The sequence below is a fragment of the Odocoileus virginianus genome, chromosome 33 (assembly GCF_023699985.2).
Source record: "Odocoileus virginianus isolate 20LAN1187 ecotype Illinois chromosome 33, Ovbor_1.2, whole genome shotgun sequence".
Lineage (NCBI taxonomy): Eukaryota > Metazoa > Chordata > Mammalia > Artiodactyla > Cervidae > Odocoileus > Odocoileus virginianus.
The window spans coordinates 28270819-28286028 of record NC_069706.1 but is presented as its reverse complement, the minus strand read 5'-3'; the positions used below and the strand labels follow the sequence as shown (position 1 = coordinate 28286028).

The window sequence follows — 15210 nt, the reverse complement described above, 5'->3', positions numbered from 1 at the left end:
TTTCTCAGTTGCTGTAAGTATTTTAATTTTTCAGTTGGTTACCATATTATTCTGAGTATTATAGCTTGGCCCTATTTCTTTGAAAATTTTTTTTTCTAGAATGTGTGACATATTTGCCTTTTATATGTATTACTATTATAGTGTTTGGGGATGCAACTTAGTATTTTATTCATTTTTAGTACTTTACTGTTATACACTTTCCTTATATTCATATTTATTTAGTTTATGTTTTTACTTAACTTTTCTGGATTAAATATTCATAAGTGAGTATAATGTTGCACTTGCTTTTGATTAACCCAGTTTTGTATTTTAATCTTGGGAGTTTGTTTCCATGAGCCTTCTGTAATCAACATATTCTTGTGTCTTATTTACCTCGATGGAGAATTTCCTTCTTTATCAGACCAATTAGATTGTTAATATCTAAGGCTGTGACTCTTATATTTGAAATACCTGGTATCACTCTAGTTTTTACACCTTTTATTTCTTGCTTCTCTTAGTCCTGTCTTCCTTTTTAAAATTTTATGTTACAGTACCTAACTCATATGTACATGCATTGTTATTGAGAAATCCCAGTGATAGGGAAATGAAAAAACAAAAAGCCCTTTCCTAAACTTCTCCCCACCCCATGCTAATTGGCACTGTTGATGGTTTAGCATGTGCCTTTCAAAACTGTTTCTATGCTGTTATCCACAAGTATTGGCCCACATAGACATAAAAGTAAATGCTTGTTTTTTTTTTTTATGGTTTCAAAAAATGATAAATGGGTATGTACATGGTGTATTTTTCTGCAACTTACTTTGTCTTTTAACCTGACAATATATCCTGAAGATCTGTCTCTGTTGGTAAAATCGCTCTGAATGATTCTTTTAAGATGCCACTTGGCCTGGTATAGATTCACTACAGTTTATTTAACCAGACACTGTTGATGGACTTTAAGATGTCTCCATTGTTTTCCTATAGCAACCACTGCTGCAGTTCTCATTTTTGTTGCAGCTTGTTTGGGATGTTCATAGTGTTTCTCCACATAGAAACCTAGAAATAGGAATAGCCAGTGAAAAGTTCTGTATATCTTGAACAGTAAAAGACATCACCAAGTTCTCCCAACTACACCAAAGTGATGAATTCCCTGTTCTCACATCTTATCCATTTTCCCATAGGGTTGTTTGTAGGCATGAATTTTTTATTTAAAATTTATATGCCTCCTTCCTTTATTTCCGTGACAAATATTTGCCTCCAGTGTTTTGTATGGCTTTTAGCATCATCTGCATGTTAAATGTTTAATCTTTTAGAATTTGTTAATTTCTTTCTGCAGTAAAATTCTTCAGTCCCTTTAAAATGTTTTCTGTTTGTCTTTTGCATGCAGTACTTTAAAAGTTTTAACGTCTTTTGACATCTTTGAGATTTAATTCCAACACCATCGTCACTCATGCCAGACAGATAACCTGGTTACTCCAGATTTCTGGAGAGGTCTGAGGAGAAGGTGGGTTAAGGGCGTGGTGGTGGCGGGGGGCGGGGGGGGTACAGGACCCTGAATCTGGCTCTTTTCTTGTGCTCTGTCCTCAGCTGCCAGTATCTTGTACTCTTTAATCTCTCCATGATGTTTCATGCCTGGGTTGGTATATGTGTTATTTTCCAGCTGAAACGGACCCCCCGTTTTTTGGCTGCTGTTTATTGAGTGATGGGAACATGCAGGGCAGCCTGAGAGGTACATCAAATATGTCATCTCCGCTGCTACTCAGTCTCCTGCAAGGGCCAGTATTTGATGCACCGTTCCTCCTTGTACCCCGCCAGTGCCTAATGCCCTCCCACACTGAAGTCACGCTGGCCTTGACTCACTCTAGCCAGTACAGCGTGGTGAAGTGAGGTCATGCTGATTCTGGATGTTAGCTTTAAGAAAGTCAGTGGGCAAAGAAGTAAAGCTATACCTATGGTAGACACGTTGGACAACCATTGGCCAAACTTTATCTGAGAAAAAAAAATGGTGCCAAGGTCAAGTAAGTTGGGGACATTCTACTTATCATTTCTCTGGCTTGGATATTTACAATGGGGATTAGCAGATGAGATGCTGGGAGAAGTCTTAGATTTTAGGAATCTGTTTAACCTTCTCTAATAGAACATTTTTGCAAACCTGCTTCAATTTATTGCTAAACGTCTTTAGAAGTATGATATTTTGGACTTCCCTGATGGTCCAGTGATTAGGAATCCACGTGCCAATGAAGAGGAAATGGGTTTGATCCCTGATCTAGAAATATTCCACGTGCCGTGGGGCAACTGAGGCCCTGCACCGCACCTACTGAAGCCCATATGCCCTAGAGCCTGTGCTCTGTGACAAGGGAAGCCACCGCAGCCCATGCACCTCAAAGAGCAGCCTCCACTCACTGCACCCAGAGAAAACCTGAGCGCAGCAGTGAAGACCCAGCACAGCCCAAATAAATAAATTTTAAAAAATGTTAAGACATATGGTGTGTAGTTTATAAGAGAAAGAGTCATTTGCTTTACCTGGAAGTTGATAGTAAAAAAGATGGGAGGCTGTCTGATATACTGAAAGTACAGTCTTTGGGTTCAGAAACCCTGGTTCAGATCCTCCACTAACCTACCTACTGGCTTTGTGGCCTCAATGAGTTACTTAACCTCTCTGTGCCTTTGTAAACTGAAAATTGAATCTGCTTTTACTTCTAAGTATTTTATTTCTAACTCATGTGAAATATCTTGATGCAGAATAAACAGTAGCCATGCTTTTACTTAAAAAAAAGAAGGCCTGTGCATCCTTGCATAACTGGGGCCACTGTGTATGAGAGAGGCCCTGATCCTAATGGAAACAGAGAAGAAGAGAAAGGCCCCCTGTGCCAGTGTTCAGCTGAGCCCGTGTTTCTGTCCATCCCAGCCCAGGTCCCCCACTGTTCGTGAAGCTGTCTTGGGTGCTGCAGCCTCATCCCCCATCTGACTGTATCCACAGAAACAGCAGGAGAACCGATCAGCTGAGCCCAGCCAACACACAGACTCATGAGAAATAATAAAATTAGGGTGGTTTTAAAATGCTAGGTTTGGGGATGGTTTCTTATGCTGTAAGAGGTCACTGAAACAGTGAGGCATAAATAATTGCTTTAAGTATACGAGGGCTAGAGACTAAAGGACGACTAGTAATAATGTTAACAATAGCCATCATCCAGTGAAGTGTCTACAGTGGTCCAGGCATGGTGTAGATATTTGCATACATTCTGCATGGTAAACTGCTCCATGCCCTTCAGGGATCATTAAAGCTTTTATAAGAATATGAGTATTAGCAGCTACTATTTACTGAGCAGCTAAAACAGGCTGGACAGGCTCTCTAGGTACTTTGTGTGGGTTATTCTCTGGCCAAGTCCAGCTCATCCTTTAGGACTGTGTCTGGAGGGAGGAGCTGGGTTACTACAGTGGCTGAGTTATATCCCTGTCTCCCCTTTCTTGCAGGGCAACTGCTCCACAGCTGCGAGCTTGTAGCACCTGACCTGTCTCTCTGCCCCCTTCTCTTCTGGTCCCCGCATGTTATAGTTATTGTTTGCATCTGTATTTAGCATTTGTCTTCTTATGACTCTATATGGCTTGCTCCCCAGTAGCCCCGGGAACTATGGCAACATGTTGAATCTCGTACAACTTCTCCAGTTGATAATTGCCTCACTTTTCCCCTTTCCTTGTTGGGATGTTTTTGTTTGAGCTTTTGGGTTTACTACGTAAGAGGCTCTAACAAAATTGTAACCCCCTCTGAATGCTCTTTCCCGCATGGTCAAGCACGTTAATTCCATTTTCTGTTGTGTTTTTGTTCTTTCCTTGGAGGTGATCTTCCCAGTGCCCTGGGGTGCCTGGTGGACAGCCTCCTGGGAATTCCTGGGAATTCCCTCTGCCTCTTCGTGGGCTCAGTGCCCAGTTTCCACGAGCCACTCTTGTTCTTTCCCCCTCTCTCTTTTTAAATTTGCTCCCTTGGGATCTTTGGTTCAAGTATGTATTCCTTTATTAAATATTTACCTCCTTTGTTTTTTCTGTTCTCTTTTTTCTGGGCTGCTTCTGCATCAAATGCTAAACTTCCTTGCCTGAACCTATGATGTTTCTTATTTCTCTACTTTTTGGCCTTTTTATCCAATTTCCTGGGAGATTTGGTCTCCCAACTCTTAAAATGTAAACATTTTGCTATTTTCAATTCTGAAATGTTTTCTCATTCTTCAGTGAACCTCTTCTGAACACCCTGTTTCTATTTTGTGAGCGTTGTATCTTTCCCTCGCGTCTCCGAGCATTATGGGGGTGATTTCCCATGCTCTGCACGAGGTCTGCATGTTCCACCTTCCGAGTATCTGTCATCTGTTGCCTTTGGCATCTGCCCTCGCATCGTTAATTTTCCTCAAGGCCTGGTGATGCTTTCTTCTTTCCTACTGAGAGGGAACGTGCCGAGAACATTTGGGTGTTTTCTGTTCATTGTAGGGTAGAACAACCAATGGTTCCCACCAGTGGGCAACTCAAGCAGGTGGGCTGCTGTTTCCTTGGATGTAATGGGCTAAACTTTGTCTCTCCCTAAATTCATTTGTTGACATCTTAACCCTCAACACCTCATAATGTGACTGTGTTTGGAGGTAGGACTTTGAAAGAGGGAGTTAAGGTCTAATGAGGTCATTAGGATGAGTCCTAAGCCAATCTGACCAGGGTTCAGATAAGGAGAGGAGCTTAGGACACAGAGGTCCACAGAGGGAAGACCATGTAAAGGTTCAGGGAGAAGATGACCATTTAAAACCCTAGGAGAGAGACTTCAGAAGACACCAACCGTGCTTGCATCTTGATTTCAGACTTCCAGCCCCCAGAACTGTGAGAAAATAAATTGCAATTGTTGGAGCCAGCCGTTCTGTGGTGCTTTGTTTTGCAGCTTGAGCTGACTGATACACCAGAGGATGCTCACATGTCAGTATCTGTATCTCTTTCCTCTGGGGCCATTCAGTTTTTCTGGAAAGGACACACCCAACCTTGAGCAGGGTTGTAGGCCTGCCTGTGTGTGTGTGGGAGCTCGTGATGGAGTTCAAGGCAGGGAGCTAGATTTCCGTGGGACTTCCTTTCCCTTTGACCCCTCACCTTCCTCTATGCCTGAAGCTCTGGTACTGGAACCTCTTGTGGGAAGATGCAGTCAGCTGTTTGGATAGAATAGGCACAAGGGATGGAAGGTTGAGGGCAGGGGCGTAGTTGTGCCTGATATAAAACCGCAGCCATTCTTCTCTCGTAACCCAACACTCTGTCCTCACATTCTGGAGCCTTCTTTCTGGAGTTCTGGGCATGAACTGGTATCTTCCTCTGTTATTAGTTGATCTTCCACTCTGCTGGATCCTCCTCTTTCTCTCAAATTTCAGTTCGTGCTGCCTGTCTCTAGTTCAGTCTCTTCTACTTCTTGTCCTTGTAAGTATAGATTTCCTTGTAAGTATAGTAAGTAGATTTCCCTTCTGTGGATAAGAAGGGAATTTATTCGAGGCAGTGAGTAGTCCAGGGGTGGGGCGCGTCAGCATCCTTATGCAGTGGACAAATGGGATCTGAGACCTATTTCTTTCCATCTCTCCATGCCGCTGCCCTGGGATAAGCTTCATTTTTAACTCTCTATTTTGAAGCAATTTTAGACTTTCTGAAGAGTTGTAAAAATAGTACAGTGAGTTCCCTAATGATGACATCTTATATAACATTGGTATGACTAACCAAACTAAGAAAGTAACACTGGTACAATACCAAACTGAATATTAAACTAAATCTGATAACTAAATGGTAGACCTGATTCAGATTTTATCAGACTTTTCAGTAAGGTTATTTATTTCCCAGATCTAATCAAGGATCCTACTTTGTATTTGTCCAGTTTTCTTAGTCTCTTCTAATCTGTCAGCTTTCCCTGTGTTTCATGACCTTAACACTTTTGAAGAGCTCTATATTTTGTAGAATGTCTCTTAATCTGGGCTTGTCTGGCATTTTCTTATGATTTGGTTGAGGTTTGGGATTTGGGGGAAGGACACCACAGAGGTGATGAGCCCCCTCCCAGTGCCTCATATCAAGAGGTACCTAATGTCTACATGACCAGTGATGTTCGTTTGATCACTTACTAGCATGGTGTCCACCATGTTTCCCCTGTAAAGTTCCAGTGGAGGGCAAAGGTTTCTTCTTTTAATTAACACATATTTGAGGGATACTTGGAAGCAATGCAAGTATCCTATTTCTACTTAAACTTTTGCCCATTGTTATTTTTAAAACTATTTATTTATTTATTTGACTGTGCCTGGTCTTAGTTGTGGCACCAAGGCTCTTTGATCTTTGCTGCAGCGTGCAGGATGTTTGATTGCAACATGAACTCTTAGTTGTGGCATGTGGGATCTAGTTCCCTGACCAGGGATTGAACCCAGGCCCCCTGCATTGGGAGCTCAGAGTCATAGCCACTGGACCACCAGGGAAGTTCCTATCCCATTATTTTTAGCACTCGTTGGTGAACATTGCCTGCATCGATGATTACTGTGGTTTCTAAGAGAGATTTTCTTTTTCTCTCATTCCTTCCACACTTCTTAAAAAAAATTGTTTTTATTGCAGTAGAGTTGATTTACAATGTTGTGTTAGTTTCAGATGTGCAGCAAAGTGAATCCGTTACACATATACATATAGCCACTCTTTGTAAGATTCTTCTCCCATTTAGGTCATTACAGAGTACTGAGAAGAGTTCCCTGTGCTACACAGTAGGTCTCATTAGTTATCATTTTATATACGGTAGTGTGAATGTGTCCATCCCAGTCTCCCATTTATCCCCCCATTTCCCTCTGCTTTCTTATATCTTTACCTCTTATTTCTGTTCTGTAAATCAGTTCATTTGTATCTTTTCTTTTTTTAAGACACCACATATAAGCAATATTATGTGATGTTTTTCCTGCTCTATGTGACTTACTTCACTATGTATGATAATATCTTCGGTCCAGCCACATTGCTGCAAATCACACTATTTTGTTCTTTTTGTATGACTGAGTAATACTGCGTTGAAGATACATACCATATCTTCTTTTTTTTTTTTTTCCATTTATTTTTATTAGTTGGAGGCTAATTACTTTACATCATTACAGTAGTTTTTGTCATACATTGAAATGAATTAGCCATGGATTTACATGTATTCCCCATCCCGGTCCCCCCTCCCACCTCCCTCTCCACCCGATCCCTCTGGGTCTTCCCAGTGCACCAGGTCCATATACACCATGGAATATTACTCAGCCATTAAAAAGAATTCATTTGAATCAGTTCTAATGAGATGGATGAAACTGGAGCCCATTATACAGAGTGAAGTAAGCCAGAAAGATAAAGACCATTACAGTATACTAACACATATATATGGAATTTAGAAAGATGGTAACGATAACCCTATATGCGAAACAGAAAAAGAGACTCAGATGTATAGAACAGACTTGTGGACTCTGTGGGAGAAGGCGAGGGTGGGATGTTTCGAGAGAACAGCATTGAAACATGTATATTATCTAGGGTGAAACAAATCACCAGCCCAGGTTGGGTGCATGATACCATATCTTCTTTATCCATTCCTCTGCCTATAGGCATTTAGGTTGCTTCATGTCATGGCTGTTATAAATCATGCTGCAACCTTCCACCCTTCTGAGCTGGAATTCTTCTGTCAGGAAAACTTACCCCTTCTCCTCCATTTTTTTGCTTATCTCAATGATTTCTTTCTATCAGTATATTTTGAATATTTTGAATATTTTATTCTTTGGGCTATATTTAAGGCTATGTTTGTTTTTCTTTTTGCTCACATTGTTGTAGCATTGGTTATAGCTAGCTCATTCAGGTTGTCTTTTTTCTTGTGTCCTTTCAATGTGCCTCTAACTTTTTTTTTAACACTTCCTTACTGACACCACAAGATGCTTCAAGCTTATCTTTTATAGTCCATAGACTTCAAAATTTTTTAACTTCTGTTTTGATAAGGAGGCAGAGAAGAAGCATGTGTTCAACAAAATGTTTTCCTTAAATTTTTTGATTGTAAAGATTTTCTGTTTCTTATGATGTTATGGTTAATTAATTTATATTTACTGTTGTCTAAATAAATAATCTGAGTAGACATCTGTTTGAAGGAGTGCATCCAGTCCCTGTCTTTCCAAAACAGTAACACGAATTTCCTCACTCATCCTTAGCCTGGTGCTCTTGAAACTAACCATGCCTCTAAGTCCAGCACAGAACCCTACTTGATTCAAGATATTTGGCACATTCCATGTTGGTCAGAAACACCAAACCATAAGAAAACCTTTTCTAGGATTTCTTGGAAGAAGCTTTCTCTTTCTTCCATAGAAACAACTAGAAGAAATGTTCTCTCTTTCCTTGGATGGTGATGTGTTCTCAGAACTGGCACTGCTGCAGCCATTTTGCCACCATGAGTTAAGAGCTGGGAGCTGCTCCAGGGAGCCATCTCTATGTAGAGCCTGAGGGTGAAGCCCACCCAGGAAGGAGAAAGAGACTAAAAGAACCAGCACATTAAAAAAAATTAATCTGTGTTATTTATGATAGTGAGAAATTGGAAATAATCAGTCCCTCAATAAGGGCATGGCAGATATAACCAATGGTATGTAACCTAATGGAATAAGTGCAATGATTAAAGTATGCTAATGAAGATTACAATTAAATCAAATGACATAAAAGTTGCACATGACATATGAGAAGTGAAAAAAATCAGGTTACAAACCATGACAAATTTAACCCTGATTTTTTAACTCTGCAAATAAAAAACACTGGTTTTGTTTGAACAATTGAATTATGAACTTTTCTTCCTTTTTTTCCTCTACCTTCCAAATGTAATAACATTAAAAAATTCAAACATTAAAATATAAGGCCTAAAACTCAACAGAATTGCCAAACTGCCCACTTTTCTCTGTTTTGTCAAGTTATTTAACAACATAGAGAAGGTTAGGGACTTCCCTGGTGGTCCAGTGGTTAAGAATCCACCTTGCAATGCAGGAGATGTGGGTTCGATCCCTGGTCCGGGAACTGAGATCCCACAGGCTGTGGAACAACTAAGCCCATGGGCCACAAATAGAGGACTCGTGTGCCACAGCAGGAGATCCTGTATGCCAAAACAAGGACCCCAGGAGACCAAATAAATACAAAATATTTAAAAGAAAATTGAAAAACTAATTTTGAAAAGTTCATATTGAATTGCTGTTGTAGGAAGCTTCACCTGAACTCTGTTCCGTTTGGTCATCCAGCTCGTGAACCAAAATATTCCCTTTATTGTTGAAGCCAATTTGCTCATTTTCCTGGCACCTTCATTCCTAACTAGCATAATCTCATTCTCACAGAAATTGTGCTTCACTACCTTAAATGTACGAGAATGGCATGCTGTAGACATAGGTATAATCTCCCCTGATCTTCACCTAGTTTTGAGCGGTCACATCTTATTTTCCGTTTCCAGGTTGGTAAGCGGTTTCTGCTGCGTCGTAATGGCAGTGATGGCTTTGGAACTGCTGCTTTGACATCTGAGACGTTTGTGGCTATAAACTCACTGCCCTGGGCCTTCTTGTAGATAGGTAGCATTCAGTCCAATCTATAAATAGGACTGCATGTTAGTTTTCACCCACAGAGCTGTTCTGAACCATGTTATTTAAGAAATTTCTCCAAATATCTTGTTGCAGTGGATGACACAGCCGACCCTTTGACCAAGCAATTACATCTTGGGAAATTATCTCAAGGAAATAAGCAGACAAGTGTGTAGTACACAGGGAAAGAATGTGCCTGAAGGTTATTTCAGTGTTACTACTACCCAAGAAAATTGAGTATGGCATAAATGACCAATAATGGGTAATTGGTTAGGTAAATTATGGCACATTCATGCAGTGGCATGCTATGCAGACATTCAGTGATGATGTGTATTTTTTGACATGAAATGTTGTTTATGATGCATCGTTAGGTAAAAGTTACATACAGTAAGTATAGTATGATTGCATTTTGTAAAAAATTACATATAGTAGATAAGAAGTTAGAGATTCTATTATAGGGTATTTTTGTCCTTTTGATTACTTGCTTATTTTTCTGAATCAAATAAATATCACTTATGTGTATTATTAGTAAAACTTGTAGATTAATAAAAGAGTAATATATTAATTTCTATGTAGTATTATGCATGCGTGCTCATTCGCTAAGTTGTGTCTGACTCTTTGCGACCCCAAGGACTACAGCCCACCAGGCTCCTCTGTCCGTGGGATTTTCCAGGCAAGAATACTGGAGTGGGTTGCCATTTCCTTCTCCAGGGGATCTTCCCAACCCAGGGATCAAACCCATGTCTCTTGTGTCTCCTGCATTGGCAGCTGGATTCTTTACCACTGAGCCACCTGGGAAGCCCATATAGTTATAAGTGTGTGTGTGTGCATGTGTGTGTGTGTGTGTGTGTGTGGGTGGGTGGGTGGGTGGGTGTGTGCGCAGGCTCAGTTGTGTCCAACTCTTTGCAATCTAGCAGTATATTAATTAAAACAAAAAAGAGTTATATGACACAAGTGTGCTTCTTTGGGAACTTACATTTCTGAGCAATGAGTTGAGTGTGTAAGAGGTGATTAATAAGTGATCATTTAATGAACTGTTGGGGTTCCCTTGTCGCTCAGACAGTAAAGAATCTGCCTGCAATTCAGGAGACACAAGTTCAATCTCTGGGTTGGGAAGATGCCCTGAAAAAGAGAATTGACTACCCACTCCAGTATTCTTGTCTGAAGAATTCTGTGAACAGAGGAGCCTGGTGGGCTGCAGTCCATGGGGCTCACAAAAAGTCAAACAGAACTGAGAGACTAATACTTTTTAGTAAACTGTTAAAGTCTTAAGTGTCTGTCAGTAGGATAATTTTCCTACCACTCACTTGCCCTTCTGGGCAGTTGGCTTGAGCAGCCAGGGGTGGGGAGGCAAGACCTCCTTGGGGAGCAGCAGAGCAAAGGTGAGTATAAAAAGCAATGACCTGGATTCTCACTCGGCAACTTTCATTTCCTGTCTTTGTCATCTAGCCCCCGGTTACACTGGGGCAAGGAAATGGCTTCTCGGCTTCATAGCAGTGCAGTAACAAGAGAGGTAATTTACCTGAAAGAGCCTTACAAAATGTCACTGGAAAGCGTCTGTGCACCTTTCAGATGTTGTTTGGAAAAGAGCTGCAATGTCGGCCGTGTTCGTTTCTTAGGTTGACTCTGTACCACCCCGTTCTGCCTTCTTATGCAGGGGTCCCCAACCCTGGGGATCTAATGCCTGTTAATCTGAGGTGGAGCTGATGTAACGATTGTAGAACTCAAGTGCGTGATAAACATAATGCTCTTAAACCATCCTGAAACCACCCCCTTCCCCAGTCCATGGAAAAATTGTCTTCCATGAAACCAGTCACCAGTGCCATAAAGGTTGGGGACCATTGTTCTAATGAATGGTGATGCATCATTGGAATGGAAGAAGCTGGGGCATCATCAGCATTTCTCTATTCTTTGAGTCCCTCCCCAGATTCCATCTTTCAAGCATTGAGTAGGGAGAATCTGGAGGTTGAGTGGCAGGTTCCTGGGAGAGTTCAGGGGAGAATTCGGTTCTCTTGAGGTCAGTCTGTCTGCCTCCCTTAAGCATCCTGTCTGAATACCTGCCTCATCCCCCTCTACCGCTTTGCATGGATGTACAATTTGGATGCTTCAGGCTCTTCGTAAGCCATGATTCTGTTCCTTTGGCAAGAGACCCCTGTTATTCTTCCTACCCTCTCTGCTTGATGGCTTTATGTCATTTGCTCCCACCATTTGATGTGATTTGATGGTGTGCAGCATGAGGTTCCTCCAGCCATTTCTGTCTGTTAAGCAAGCATATATTTCTGGGATTGATGTTTTAATTTAATGAAACACATTCTAATGAGGGTCAGCTGCAGCCATGAATTTTTAATGAATGATTTGCTGAAAAGCACTTCAAATGGTAACATCCTGTGTTTGGCTGAATAAGTCCGAGATTCTGAGTTCCAGCACGTGGATTGAATGAGACACAGGGCGAGATTCCATTGGCGTTGGCTCCTTAGGCTGTGTGCCACGGTCAGGTCCTTTGCATCTATGATGGTGCCTCTTGGATGCCTCTTGCCCAGGGCTCCCTTTCATTGTAATAAGTAGAAAATATTCGGGGTCCTTCAGCCCAGAGGAGGAGGAAACAATGATCCCCAGAGGATCCCAGCTCGGTATTTGCTCCAGGGACCCACCTTCAGAATATAACAGGGCAGATCATCAGGAGGGCCTTGCTTGATGTAAATGTGTGTGTGTGGCTGACTCAGGTTCGGGGGGAGAGTTCAGAGTCTCAGCGAAGGAACCTGGGGCTGACACAGCAGGTGTCCTGCTGAGAAGCCACTCTCGCTTGTATTAGTTTCCTGCGGCTGCTGTAACAAATAATCACACACTTGGGGCTTAGAACAGCAGACAGTGTTCTCTCGTGGTTCCGGAGGCTGGTGTCCAAAGTCATTGAACTGAAACTGAGGTGTCAGCAGGGCGCTGACACCTCTAGATGCTCCAGGGGAGTCTCTTGCTTCTTGCAGTTTCTGTTGGCTGCCGGCATCCCTTGGCGTGTGTCCGCCTCTATTCTCCGTGGCTAGCATCTTCACATCTCTCTCTGCTCTGCCTTCATCTCACCTTCTCACATCCAGTGTGTATCTGGTGAATTTCCCCCTGCCTTCTTCATGGAAGGACACTTGGGATTGACTTTAGGGCCCACCTGGATAATTCAGGAGAACCTCCCCATCTTGTTAACTTGACCACATCGGCAGGGATCCCTTTTCCAAACAGATTTTCTTCGTAAGTTCCAGGGATTTGGACCTGCTGTTTGGGGGACATCCGTGAATGTGCAACAGTCCTCCTTTCTCCCTGGCAAGGTCCTGATTTGATCCCGCTTGGCCAATTCCTCTTCCCAGGTGGCACTAGTGGTAAAAAACCCACCTGCTGATGCAGGAGACATAAGAGAGTGGGTTTGACCCCTGGCTTGGGAAGATCCCCTGGAGGAGGGCATGGCAACCCACTCCAGTATTCTTGCCTGGAGAATCCCATGGACAGAGGAGCTGGGTGGGCTACAGTCCATGGGGTCGCAAAGACTTGGACACGCACACATGGCCAGTTCCTCTACTGAGGTCTCTTCCCTTGCATCTTGCTGGTCTGGGAGGTGAGGGGCACATTGACATTGGGCGTCCAAGATTTGTTTCTGTCTTTGGCAAGGACAGCAGCACAAGTAAGGTATCCATTGCTCTTTCTTTTCTGCTTTTTTTTTTTTTTCCCCTCTGGGTGCTCTGAGGACCTGACTCTCCAGGGTGATGTAGCCTTTCTACAGTCCTGGTAGGATGTCTGAGAGAATCGCAGAACTCAGGCAAGTCTGCCCGCCTCCACGTCTCTCTGGCTTAAGCCACTGCTTGTTGAGAGTTGCAGCCAAAAGGCTGTTCACTGACCTGGAATCCACTTGGGAGGCTCCTTCTGCCCTGCTGACAGGCCAGCCTGACCTCAGTGGCCTTGGGGCAGGATCAGGTTACCACGGACCCAGTCTGGATCCCAGAGTCATCTCTTGGAGTATTTTTAGGCTCTTTCAGTGGCCAGAGCACAGTTGAGCAGCAGCTGTTGGCCACACGGTTCGGCCACAGGCTGTGTTTCTGAGGTCTGCTGTCTGGTAGCCAGTGGGTCAGAATGATAAGATCAAGTCAGAGAAATCCATGTGTGGAAGACAAATTTCGGGACTCTTATGAGTCATTTCTCTTCTTGGTGTGGAGGGAAGTCCCCAAGCTATCCCCAGCAGCCTCTGATGTTCAGGCAAACAGGACAGGATGCCCTGATTCTTCAAAGGTTTCTGTATCAATTCAGCAGATGTTAAGTGTGTGCTGGTAGCTGGGCCCTGGTCACAGGTAAGGGCTGTGAGATGGGGTGGGGATCCACCCACACTGTTCATAAAGTTTGGTGTCTGTGACAAGCTGTGCCCAGGGTGGGACCGGTTCCTTTTTAAGTCACCCCACGGTCAGAAAGAAAATAGTGGGATGGAGCCAAGAGCAGCATCCTGCATCTCTGATGGGCTCAAGCTGACTGAGCCAAATGTCAGCTCACCTTGACTCCCTAACTTTAACCCTTAACCCTAACCCTAACCTACAGAGCAGATTTTAGGCATTACCCAGTTCAGACCAAAAACTGCCTTGAGCCAGTGGCTGAGGATTATGGAAGAATGGCCTCAGGGAGTAGGTCCAGTTGAGTAAAGAGACAAGAGAATGCAGTGGGTGTGAACTGGAGAAGAGAAAGCCAGAGCTGTGTCTTGTATTATTATTGCTGTTTCTCCTCTATGCATCTCCCCACCCCCACCAATCTGTCAGCATTGGACAGATGCCGAGTGTCCAGATATGAGATATTTGGTTAAAATTAAAATAGAGTTAATGTTAAGAAAACATTCAGCCTCAAGAAACAGAAAACCAACTAACAGCAACGTAAATAGGGAGTTTGTTTTACCCAAGATCGAGAATTTGGGAATGGGCTGCTACTGCACAGAGTCAGAAGTTGAATAGCAGAGATTCCTTCATGGCCACAAAGAGGCTGCCGCAGCTCCAGACATACAACCTATGTTCAAGAAAGAGGACTGGAAGTTGGCACCAGCGTCAGGGTAACAGCAACCTTTCTCAGGCTTCCCTCCCTATTTCCTGCATTAGATTTTTTTCCTTTATCTCTTTGGTCAGAACTTTGTCACCTGGAGGAGGAGGGTGGGATGGTGAGTATTTGGGGTCTGGCATAACACTGCTTGTGGAGCCTTAGTATCTGGGCACCTGCAGGAAGAGAGAATCGTGAGTAGTAAACCCTGCCATGGGGGCAGGGATTCCATCCCTGGGTATAGTTTGGGTGCCATAATCTTCTGGTTCTGCAGATCGCCCCCTCCATGGGTGTATCCAGAGATAGGCCACATAGGATAGTGGTTCTCAAAGTGTCCCTAGAAGAGCATGATCAGTATCACCTGGAAACTCATTAGACGTGTAAATTCTCGGGCCCCTCCTGGACCTCCTGGATCAGAAATTCTAGGGTGGAGACCAGGGCTCTGTATGTTAAGAAGCCCTCTGGGTGATCCTGGTCCACATTTGGATTTGAGAACCAGTGATTTAGGGGTGGGAAAGTCTGAGATCAGGATGCCAGCAAGGGCAGGTTCTGGCGAGAGCCTTCTTTGTGACTTGTGGTCACCAAGCCAGAAAGGCCAAGA

At 43.1% G+C, this 15210-nt stretch overlaps 1 protein-coding gene across 1 annotated transcript in view; it reads left to right on the top strand.

Moving 5' to 3' along the window:
* GALNT17 (polypeptide N-acetylgalactosaminyltransferase 17) overlaps window positions 1-15210 on the top strand; it is a 415093-nt gene that overhangs the window by 65391 nt on the left and 334492 nt on the right. The window lies entirely within an intron of this gene.